This window comes from Pogonomyrmex barbatus, unplaced genomic scaffold (genome assembly GCF_055798465.1).
Source record: "Pogonomyrmex barbatus isolate J1 unplaced genomic scaffold, ASM5579846v1 scaffold33, whole genome shotgun sequence".
NCBI classification, from domain to species: Eukaryota; Metazoa; Arthropoda; class Insecta; order Hymenoptera; family Formicidae; genus Pogonomyrmex; species Pogonomyrmex barbatus.
In genome coordinates, this window is record NW_028297131.1 from 7501 (window position 1) to 18953 (window position 11453).

Below are 11453 nucleotides of genomic sequence, written 5' to 3' on the forward strand. Positions count from 1 at the left end.
GCCGCGAGCGGACTTTAGCGTTTGCGAAAGCAACACGCCGCGAGCGGACTTTAACGCACGAACGGCCGTACGCGCCACGTCGTGCGAAAGCAACACGCCGCGAGCGGACTTAACGTTTGCGAAAGCAACACGCCGCGAGCGGACTTAACGTTTGCGAAAGCAACACGCCGCGAGCGGACTTTAGCGTTTGCGAAAGCAACACGCCGCGAGCGGACTTTAACGCACGAACGGCCGTGCGCGCCACGTCGTGCGAAAGCAACACGCCGCGAGCGGACTTTAGCGTTTGCGAAAGCAACACGCAGCGCGCGAGCCTGTGTAGTGCCTGTCCGCGGGAGGCGCGATTAAAGTATCAGTCATTCGTGTGCTACAATTTTATAATCCTGTGTCCTTAAAATATCAATACTTATATAATTGCATAGTAAAATATAATATTACAATATAAACATTATATTTCGTTATATAAGTTTAAAAATTAACATAACTGTAATAACTAAGCATTATGCACCTTCTAATACAGAAACACTAAAAGTATTCCCACGCAAACACTCCAATGCGTGTGATACGTTATTAGGGACAGCATTCATGCATGAATGCTTTAAAAGTAAAGATATAAACACGGATAACAGCAACACTTTATCAAAGGCACCAATCCAGATATCAATGACGAATAAATGTTTATTTATTAATACGAAAGTTATTTATTGCGCTGCCCGGCTAATCGGAGGTTCCGCCGAGAGCGAAGAGCAACACGCCGCGAGTCGACTTTTGCATCGCCCGTACGCCGGAGGTACTGCCCGAGCCCGTCGGAGGTACCGCCGAGAGCGAAAGCAACACGCCGCGAGCCAACTTTTGCATCGCCCTTACGCCGGAGGTACCGCCGAGAACGAAAGCAACACGCCGCGAGCCGACTTTTGCATCGCCCGTACGCCGGAGGTATCGCCGAGAGCGAAAGCAACACGCCGCGAGTGGACTTTGTCGCGCGGCAACGTCGGAGGTAATGCCCGAGCCCGTCGGAGGTACCGCCGAGAACGAAAGCAACACGCCGCGCGCGGACTTTGTCGTGCGACACCGTCGGAGGTACTGCCCGAGCCCGTCGGAGGTACCGCCGAGAAAGAAAGCAACACGCCGCGAGTCGACTTTTGCATCGCCCGAAAGCCGGAGGTACCGCCGAAAGCGAAAGCAACACGCCGCGAGTGGACTTTGTCGCGCGACAATGTCGGAGGTACAGCCCGAGCCTGCCGGAGGTACCGCCGAGAACGAAAGCAACACGCCGCGAGCCGACTTTTGCATCGGCCGTACGCCGGAGGTACCGCCGAGAGCGAAAGCAACACGCCGCGAGTGGACTTTGTCGCGCGACAATGTCGGAGGTACAGCCCGAGCCCGTCGGAGGTACCGCCGAGAGAGAAAGCAACACGCCGCGCGCGGACTTTATCGTGCGACATCGACGGATGTATCGCCCGAGCGAGCGTCCGGAGGTACCGCCGAGAGCGAAAGCAACACGCCGCGAGTCGACCTTTGCATCGCCCGAAAGCCGGAGGTACCGCCGAGAGCGAAAGCAACACGCCGCGAGTGGACTTTGTCGCGCGACAATGTCGGAGGTACAGCCCGAGCCCGTCGGAGGTACCGCCGAGAACGAAAGCAACACGCCGCGCGCTGACTTTGTCGTGCGACACCGTCGGAGGTACCGCCCGAGCCCGTCGGAGGTACCGCCGAGAAAGAAAGCAACACGCCGCGAGTCGACTTTTGCATCGCCCGAAAGCCGGAGGTACCGCCGAGAGCGAAAGCAACACGCCGCGAGTGGACTTTGTCGCGCGACAATGTCGGAGGTACTGCCCGAGCCAGCCGGAGGTACCGCCGAGAACGAAAGCAACACGCCGCGCGCGGACTTTATCGTGCGACATCGACGGAGGTACCGCTCGAGCGAGCGTCCGGAGGTACCGCCGAGAGCGAAAGCAACACGCCGCGAGTCGACTTTTGCATCGCCCGTAAGCCGGAGGTACCGCCGAGAGCGAAAGCAACACGCCGCGAGTGGACTTTGTCGTGCGACACCGTCGGAGGTACCTCCCGAGCCCGTCGGAGGTACCGCCGAGAACGAAAGCAACACGCCGCGAGCCGACTTTTGCATGGCCCGTACGCCGGAGGTACCGCCGAGAGCGAAAGCAACACGCCGCGAGTGGACTTTGTCGCGCGACAATGTCGGAGGTACAGCCCGAGCCCGTCGGAGGTACCGCCGAGAGAGAAAGCAACACGCCGCGCGCGGACTTTATCGTGCGACATCGACGGATGTATCGCCCGAGCGAGCGTCCGGAGGTACCGCCGAGAGCGAAAGCAACACGCCGCGAGTCGACCTTTGCATCGCCCGAAAGCCGGAGGTACCGCCGAGAGCGAAAGCAACACGCCGCGAGTGGACTTTGTCGCGCGACAATGTCGGAGGTACAGCCCGAGCCCGTCGGAGGTACCGCCGAGAACGAAAGCAACACGCCGCGCGCTGACTTTGTCGTGCGACACCGTCGGAGGTACCGCCCGAGCCCGTCGGAGGTACCGCCGAGAAAGAAAGCAACACGCCGCGAGTCGACTTTTGCATCGCCCGAAAGCCGGAGGTACCGCCGAGAGCGAAAGCAACACGCCGCGAGTGGACTTTGTCGCGCGACAATGTCGGAGGTACTGCCCGAGCCAGCCGGAGGTACCGCCGAGAACGAAAGCAACACGCCGCGCGCGGACTTTATCGTGCGACATCGACGGAGGTACCGCCCGAGCGAGCGTCCGGAGGTACCGCCGAGAGCGAAAGCAACACGCCGCGAGTCGACTTTTGCATCGCCCGTAAGCCGGAGGTACCGCCGAGAGCGAAAGCAACACGCCGCGAGTGGACTTTGTCGTGCGACACCGTCGGAGGTACCTCCCGAGCCCGTCGGAGGTACCGCCGAGAACGAAAGCAACACGCCGCGAGCCGACTTTTGCATGGCCCGTACGCCGGAGGTACCGCCGAGAGCGAAAGCAACACGCCGCGAGCGGACTTTAGCGTTTGCGAAAGCAACACGCCGCGAGCGGACTTTAACGCACGAACGGCCGTACGCGCCACGTCGTGCGAAAGCAACACGCCGCGAGCGGACTTTAACGCACGAACGGCCGTACGCGCCACGTCGTGCGAAAGCAACACGCCGCGAGCGGACTTAACGTTTGCGAAAGCAACACGCCGCGAGCGGACTTTAGCGTTTGCGAAAGCAACACGCCGCGAGCGGACTTAACGTTTGCGAAAGCAACACGCCGCGAGCGGACTTTAGCGTTTGCGAAAGCAACACGCCGCGAGCGGACTTTAGCGTTTGCGAAAGCAACACGCCGCGAGCGGACTTTAGCGTTTGCGAAAGCAACACGCCGCGAGCGGACTTTAACGCACGAACGGCCGTACGCGCCACGTCGTGCGAAAGCAACACGCCGCGAGCGGACTTAACGTTTGCGAAAGCAACACGCCGCGAGCGGACTTTAGCGTTTGCGAAAGCAACACGCCGCGAGCGGACTTTAGCGTTTGCGAAAGCAACACGCCGCGAGCGGACTTTAACGCACGAACGGCCGTACGCGCCACGTCGTGCGAAAGCAACACGCCGCGAGCGGACTTTAACGCACGAACGGCCGTACGCGCCACGTCGTGCGAAAGCAACACGCCGCGAGCGGACTTTAACGCACGAACGGCCGTACGCGCCACGTCGTGCGAAAGCAACACGCCGCGAGCGGACTTTAACGCACGAACGGCCGTACGCGCCACGTCGTGCGAAAGCAACACGCCGCGAGCGGACTTAACGTTTGCGAAAGCAACACGCCGCGAGCGGACTTAACGTTTGCGAAAGCAACACGCCGCGAGCGGACTTTAGCGTTTGCGAAAGCAACACGCCGCGAGCGGACTTTAACGCACGAACGGCCGTACGCGCCACGTCGTGCGAAAGCAACACGCCGCGAGCGGACTTTAACGCACGAACGGCCGTACGCGCCACGTCGTGCGAAAGCAACACGCCGCGAGCGGACTTAACGTTTGCGAAAGCAACACGCCGCGAGCGGACTTTAGCGTTTGCGAAAGCAACACGCCGCGAGCGGACTTAACGTTTGCGAAAGCAACACGCCGCGAGCGGACTTTAGCGTTTGCGAAAGCAACACGCCGCGAGCGGACTTTAGCGTTTGCGAAAGCAACACGCCGCGAGCGGACTTTAACGCACGAACGGCCGTACGCGCCACGTCGTGCGAAAGCAACACGCCGCGAGCGGACTTAACGTTTGCGAAAGCAACACGCCGCGAGCGGACTTAACGTTTGCGAAAGCAACACGCCGCGAGCGGACTTTAGCGTTTGCGAAAGCAACACGCCGCGAGCGGACTTTAACGCACGAACGGCCGTGCGCGCCACGTCGTGCGAAAGCAACACGCCGCGAGCGGACTTTAGCGTTTGCGAAAGCAACACGCAGCGCGCGAGCCTGTGTAGTGCCTGTCCGCGGGAGGCGCGATTAAAGTATCAGTCATTCGTGTGCTACAATTTTATAATCCTGTGTCCTTAAAATATCAATACTTATATAATTGCATAGTAAAATATAATATTACAATATAAACATTATATTTCGTTATATAAGTTTAAAAATTAACATAACTGTAATAACTAAGCATTATGCACCTTCTAATACAGAAACACTAAAAGTATTCCCACGCAAACACTCCAATGCGTGTGATACGTTATTAGGGACAGCATTCATGCATGAATGCTTTAAAAGTAAAGATATAAACACGGATAACAGCAACACTTTATCAAAGGCACCAATCCAGATATCAATGACGAATAAATGTTTATTTATTAATACGAAAGTTATTTATTGCGCTGCCCGGCTAATCGGAGGTTCCGCCGAGAGCGAAGAGCAACACGCCGCGAGTCGACTTTTGCATCGCCCGTACGCCGGAGGTACTGCCCGAGCCCGTCGGAGGTACCGCCGAGAGCGAAAGCAACACGCCGCGAGCCAACTTTTGCATCGCCCTTACGCCGGAGGTACCGCCGAGAACGAAAGCAACACGCCGCGAGCCGACTTTTGCATCGCCCGTACGCCGGAGGTATCGCCGAGAGCGAAAGCAACACGCCGCGAGTGGACTTTGTCGCGCGGCAACGTCGGAGGTAATGCCCGAGCCCGTCGGAGGTACCGCCGAGAACGAAAGCAACACGCCGCGCGCGGACTTTGTCGTGCGACACCGTCGGAGGTACTGCCCGAGCCCGTCGGAGGTACCGCCGAGAAAGAAAGCAACACGCCGCGAGTCGACTTTTGCATCGCCCGAAAGCCGGAGGTACCGCCGAAAGCGAAAGCAACACGCCGCGAGTGGACTTTGTCGCGCGACAATGTCGGAGGTACAGCCCGAGCCTGCCGGAGGTACCGCCGAGAACGAAAGCAACACGCCGCGAGCCGACTTTTGCATCGGCCGTACGCCGGAGGTACCGCCGAGAGCGAAAGCAACACGCCGCGAGTGGACTTTGTCGCGCGACAATGTCGGAGGTACAGCCCGAGCCCGTCGGAGGTACCGCCGAGAGAGAAAGCAACACGCCGCGCGCGGACTTTATCGTGCGACATCGACGGATGTATCGCCCGAGCGAGCGTCCGGAGGTACCGCCGAGAGCGAAAGCAACACGCCGCGAGTCGACCTTTGCATCGCCCGAAAGCCGGAGGTACCGCCGAGAGCGAAAGCAACACGCCGCGAGTGGACTTTGTCGCGCGACAATGTCGGAGGTACAGCCCGAGCCCGTCGGAGGTACCGCCGAGAACGAAAGCAACACGCCGCGCGCTGACTTTGTCGTGCGACACCGTCGGAGGTACCGCCCGAGCCCGTCGGAGGTACCGCCGAGAAAGAAAGCAACACGCCGCGAGTCGACTTTTGCATCGCCCGAAAGCCGGAGGTACCGCCGAGAGCGAAAGCAACACGCCGCGAGCGGACTTAACGTTTGCGAAAGCAACACGCCGCGAGCGGACTTTAGCGTTTGCGAAAGCAACACGCCGCGAGCGGACTTAACGTTTGCGAAAGCAACACGCCGCGAGCGGACTTTAGCGTTTGCGAAAGCAACACGCCGCGAGCGGACTTTAGCGTTTGCGAAAGCAACACGCCGCGAGCGGACTTTAGCGTTTGCGAAAGCAACACGCCGCGAGCGGACTTTAACGCACGAACGGCCGTACGCGCCACGTCGTGCGAAAGCAACACGCCGCGAGCGGACTTAACGTTTGCGAAAGCAACACGCCGCGAGCGGACTTTAGCGTTTGCGAAAGCAACACGCCGCGAGCGGACTTTAGCGTTTGCGAAAGCAACACGCCGCGAGCGGACTTTAACGCACGAACGGCCGTACGCGCCACGTCGTGCGAAAGCAACACGCCGCGAGCGGACTTTAACGCACGAACGGCCGTACGCGCCACGTCGTGCGAAAGCAACACGCCGCGAGCGGACTTTAACGCACGAACGGCCGTACGCGCCACGTCGTGCGAAAGCAACACGCCGCGAGCGGACTTTAACGCACGAACGGCCGTACGCGCCACGTCGTGCGAAAGCAACACGCCGCGAGCGGACTTTAACGCACGAACGGCCGTACGCGCCACGTCGTGCGAAAGCAACACGCCGCGAGCGGACTTTAACGCACGAACGGCCGTACGCGCCACGTCGTGCGAAAGCAACACGCCGCGAGCGGACTTAACGTTTGCGAAAGCAACACGCCGCGAGCGGACTTTAGCGTTTGCGAAAGCAACACGCCGCGAGCGGACTTTAACGCACGAACGGCCGTACGCGCCACGTCGTGCGAAAGCAACACGCCGCGAGCGGACTTTAACGCACGAACGGCCGTACGCGCCACGTCGTGCGAAAGCAACACGCCGCGAGCGGACTTTAACGCACGAACGGCCGTACGCGCCACGTCGTGCGAAAGCAACACGCCGCGAGCGGACTTAACGTTTGCGAAAGCAACACGCCGCGAGCGGACTTTAGCGTTTGCGAAAGCAACACGCCGCGAGCGGACTTAACGTTTGCGAAAGCAACACGCCGCGAGCGGACTTTAGCGTTTGCGAAAGCAACACGCCGCGAGCGGACTTTAGCGTTTGCGAAAGCAACACGCCGCGAGCGGACTTTAGCGTTTGCGAAAGCAACACGCCGCGAGCGGACTTTAACGCACGAACGGCCGTACGCGCCACGTCGTGCGAAAGCAACACGCCGCGAGCGGACTTAACGTTTGCGAAAGCAACACGCCGCGAGCGGACTTTAGCGTTTGCGAAAGCAACACGCCGCGAGCGGACTTTAGCGTTTGCGAAAGCAACACGCCGCGAGCGGACTTTAACGCACGAACGGCCGTACGCGCCACGTCGTGCGAAAGCAACACGCCGCGAGCGGACTTTAACGCACGAACGGCCGTACGCGCCACGTCGTGCGAAAGCAACACGCCGCGAGCGGACTTTAACGCACGAACGGCCGTACGCGCCACGTCGTGCGAAAGCAACACGCCGCGAGCGGACTTAACGTTTGCGAAAGCAACACGCCGCGAGCGGACTTTAGCGTTTGCGAAAGCAACACGCCGCGAGCGGACTTAACGTTTGCGAAAGCAACACGCCGCGAGCGGACTTTAGCGTTTGCGAAAGCAACACGCCGCGAGCGGACTTTAGCGTTTGCGAAAGCAACACGCCGCGAGCGGACTTTAACGCACGAACGGCCGTACGCGCCACGTCGTGCGAAAGCAACACGCCGCGAGCGGACTTTAACGCACGAACGGCCGTACGCGCCACGTCGTGCGAAAGCAACACGCCGCGAGCGGACTTAACGTTTGCGAAAGCAACACGCCGCGAGCGGACTTTAGCGTTTGCGAAAGCAACACGCCGCGAGCGGACTTAACGTTTGCGAAAGCAACACGCCGCGAGCGGACTTTAGCGTTTGCGAAAGCAACACGCCGCGAGCGGACTTTAGCGTTTGCGAAAGCAACACGCCGCGAGCGGACTTTAACGCACGAACGGCCGTACGCGCCACGTCGTGCGAAAGCAACACGCCGCGAGCGGACTTAACGTTTGCGAAAGCAACACGCCGCGAGCGGACTTAACGTTTGCGAAAGCAACACGCCGCGAGCGGACTTTAGCGTTTGCGAAAGCAACACGCCGCGAGCGGACTTTAACGCACGAACGGCCGTGCGCGCCACGTCGTGCGAAAGCAACACGCCGCGAGCGGACTTTAGCGTTTGCGAAAGCAACACGCAGCGCGCGAGCCTGTGTAGTGCCTGTCCGCGGGAGGCGCGATTAAAGTATCAGTCATTCGTGTGCTACAATTTTATAATCCTGTGTCCTTAAAATATCAATACTTATATAATTGCATAGTAAAATATAATATTACAATATAAACATTATATTTCGTTATATAAGTTTAAAAATTAACATAACTGTAATAACTAAGCATTATGCACCTTCTAATACAGAAACACTAAAAGTATTCCCACGCAAACACTCCAATGCGTGTGATACGTTATTAGGGACAGCATTCATGCATGAATGCTTTAAAAGTAAAGATATAAACACGGATAACAGCAACACTTTATCAAAGGCACCAATCCAGATATCAATGACGAATAAATGTTTATTTATTAATACGAAAGTTATTTATTGCGCTGCCCGGCTAATCGGAGGTTCCGCCGAGAGCGAAGAGCAACACGCCGCGAGTCGACTTTTGCATCGCCCGTACGCCGGAGGTACTGCCCGAGCCCGTCGGAGGTACCGCCGAGAGCGAAAGCAACACGCCGCGAGCCAACTTTTGCATCGCCCTTACGCCGGAGGTACCGCCGAGAACGAAAGCAACACGCCGCGAGCCGACTTTTGCATCGCCCGTACGCCGGAGGTATCGCCGAGAGCGAAAGCAACACGCCGCGAGTGGACTTTGTCGCGCGGCAACGTCGGAGGTAATGCCCGAGCCCGTCGGAGGTACCGCCGAGAACGAAAGCAACACGCCGCGCGCGGACTTTGTCGTGCGACACCGTCGGAGGTACTGCCCGAGCCCGTCGGAGGTACCGCCGAGAAAGAAAGCAACACGCCGCGAGTCGACTTTTGCATCGCCCGAAAGCCGGAGGTACCGCCGAAAGCGAAAGCAACACGCCGCGAGTGGACTTTGTCGCGCGACAATGTCGGAGGTACAGCCCGAGCCTGCCGGAGGTACCGCCGAGAACGAAAGCAACACGCCGCGAGCCGACTTTTGCATCGGCCGTACGCCGGAGGTACCGCCGAGAGCGAAAGCAACACGCCGCGAGTGGACTTTGTCGCGCGACAATGTCGGAGGTACAGCCCGAGCCCGTCGGAGGTACCGCCGAGAGAGAAAGCAACACGCCGCGCGCGGACTTTATCGTGCGACATCGACGGATGTATCGCCCGAGCGAGCGTCCGGAGGTACCGCCGAGAGCGAAAGCAACACGCCGCGAGTCGACCTTTGCATCGCCCGAAAGCCGGAGGTACCGCCGAGAGCGAAAGCAACACGCCGCGAGTGGACTTTGTCGCGCGACAATGTCGGAGGTACAGCCCGAGCCCGTCGGAGGTACCGCCGAGAACGAAAGCAACACGCCGCGCGCTGACTTTGTCGTGCGACACCGTCGGAGGTACCGCCCGAGCCCGTCGGAGGTACCGCCGAGAAAGAAAGCAACACGCCGCGAGTCGACTTTTGCATCGCCCGAAAGCCGGAGGTACCGCCGAGAGCGAAAGCAACACGCCGCGAGTGGACTTTGTCGCGCGACAATGTCGGAGGTACTGCCCGAGCCAGCCGGAGGTACCGCCGAGAACGAAAGCAACACGCCGCGCGCGGACTTTATCGTGCGACATCGACGGAGGTACCGCCCGAGCGAGCGTCCGGAGGTACCGCCGAGAGCGAAAGCAACACGCCGCGAGTCGACTTTTGCATCGCCCGTAAGCCGGAGGTACCGCCGAGAGCGAAAGCAACACGCCGCGAGTGGACTTTGTCGTGCGACAACGTCGGAGGTACCTCCCGAGCCCGTCGGAGGTACCGCCGAGAACGAAAGCAACACGCCGCGAGCCGACTTTTGCATGGCCCGTACGCCGGAGGTACCGCCGAGAGCGAAAGCAACACGCCGCGAGTGGACTTTGTCGCGCGACAATGTCGGAGGTACAGCCCGAGCCCGTCGGAGGTACCGCCGAGAGAGAAAGCAACACGCCGCGCGCGGACTTTATCGTGCGACATCGACGGATGTATCGCCCGAGCGAGCGTCCGGAGGTACCGCCGAGAGCGAAAGCAACACGCCGCGAGTCGACCTTTGCATCGCCCGAAAGCCGGAGGTACCGCCGAGAGCGAAAGCAACACGCCGCGAGTGGACTTTGTCGCGCGACAATGTCGGAGGTACAGCCCGAGCCCGTCGGAGGTACCGCCGAGAACGAAAGCAACACGCCGCGCGCTGACTTTGTCGTGCGACACCGTCGGAGGTACCGCCCGAGCCCGTCGGAGGTACCGCCGAGAAAGAAAGCAACACGCCGCGAGTCGACTTTTGCATCGCCCGAAAGCCGGAGGTACCGCCGAGAGCGAAAGCAACACGCCGCGAGTGGACTTTGTCGCGCGACAATGTCGGAGGTACTGCCCGAGCCAGCCGGAGGTACCGCCGAGAACGAAAGCAACACGCCGCGCGCGGACTTTATCGTGCGACATCGACGGAGGTACCGCCCGAGCGAGCGTCCGGAGGTACCGCCGAGAGCGAAAGCAACACGCCGCGAGTCGACTTTTGCATCGCCCGTAAGCCGGAGGTACCGCCGAGAGCGAAAGCAACACGCCGCGAGTGGACTTTGTCGTGCGACACCGTCGGAGGTACCTCCCGAGCCCGTCGGAGGTACCGCCGAGAACGAAAGCAACACGCCGCGAGCCGACTTTTGCATGGCCCGTACGCCGGAGGTACCGCCGAGAGCGAAAGCAACACGCCGCGAGCGGACTTTAGCGTTTGCGAAAGCAACACGCCGCGAGCGGACTTTAACGCACGAACGGCCGTACGCGCCACGTCGTGCGAAAGCAACACGCCGCGAGCGGACTTTAACGCACGAACGGCCGTACGCGCCACGTCGTGCGAAAGCAACACGCCGCGAGCGGACTTAACGTTTGCGAAAGCAACACGCCGCGAGCGGACTTTAGCGTTTGCGAAAGCAACACGCCGCGAGCGGACTTAACGTTTGCGAAAGCAACACGCCGCGAGCGGACTTTAGCGTTTGCGAAAGCAACACGCCGCGAGCGGACTTTAGCGTTTGCGAAAGCAACACGCCGCGAGCGGACTTTAGCGTTTGCGAAAGCAACACGCCGCGAGCGGACTTTAGCGTTTGCGAAAGCAACACGCCGCGAGCGGACTTTAGCGTTTGCGAAAGCAACACGCCGCGAGCGGACTTTAACGCACGAACGGCCGTACGCGCCACGTCGTGCGAAAGCAACACGCCGCGAGCGGACTTAACGTT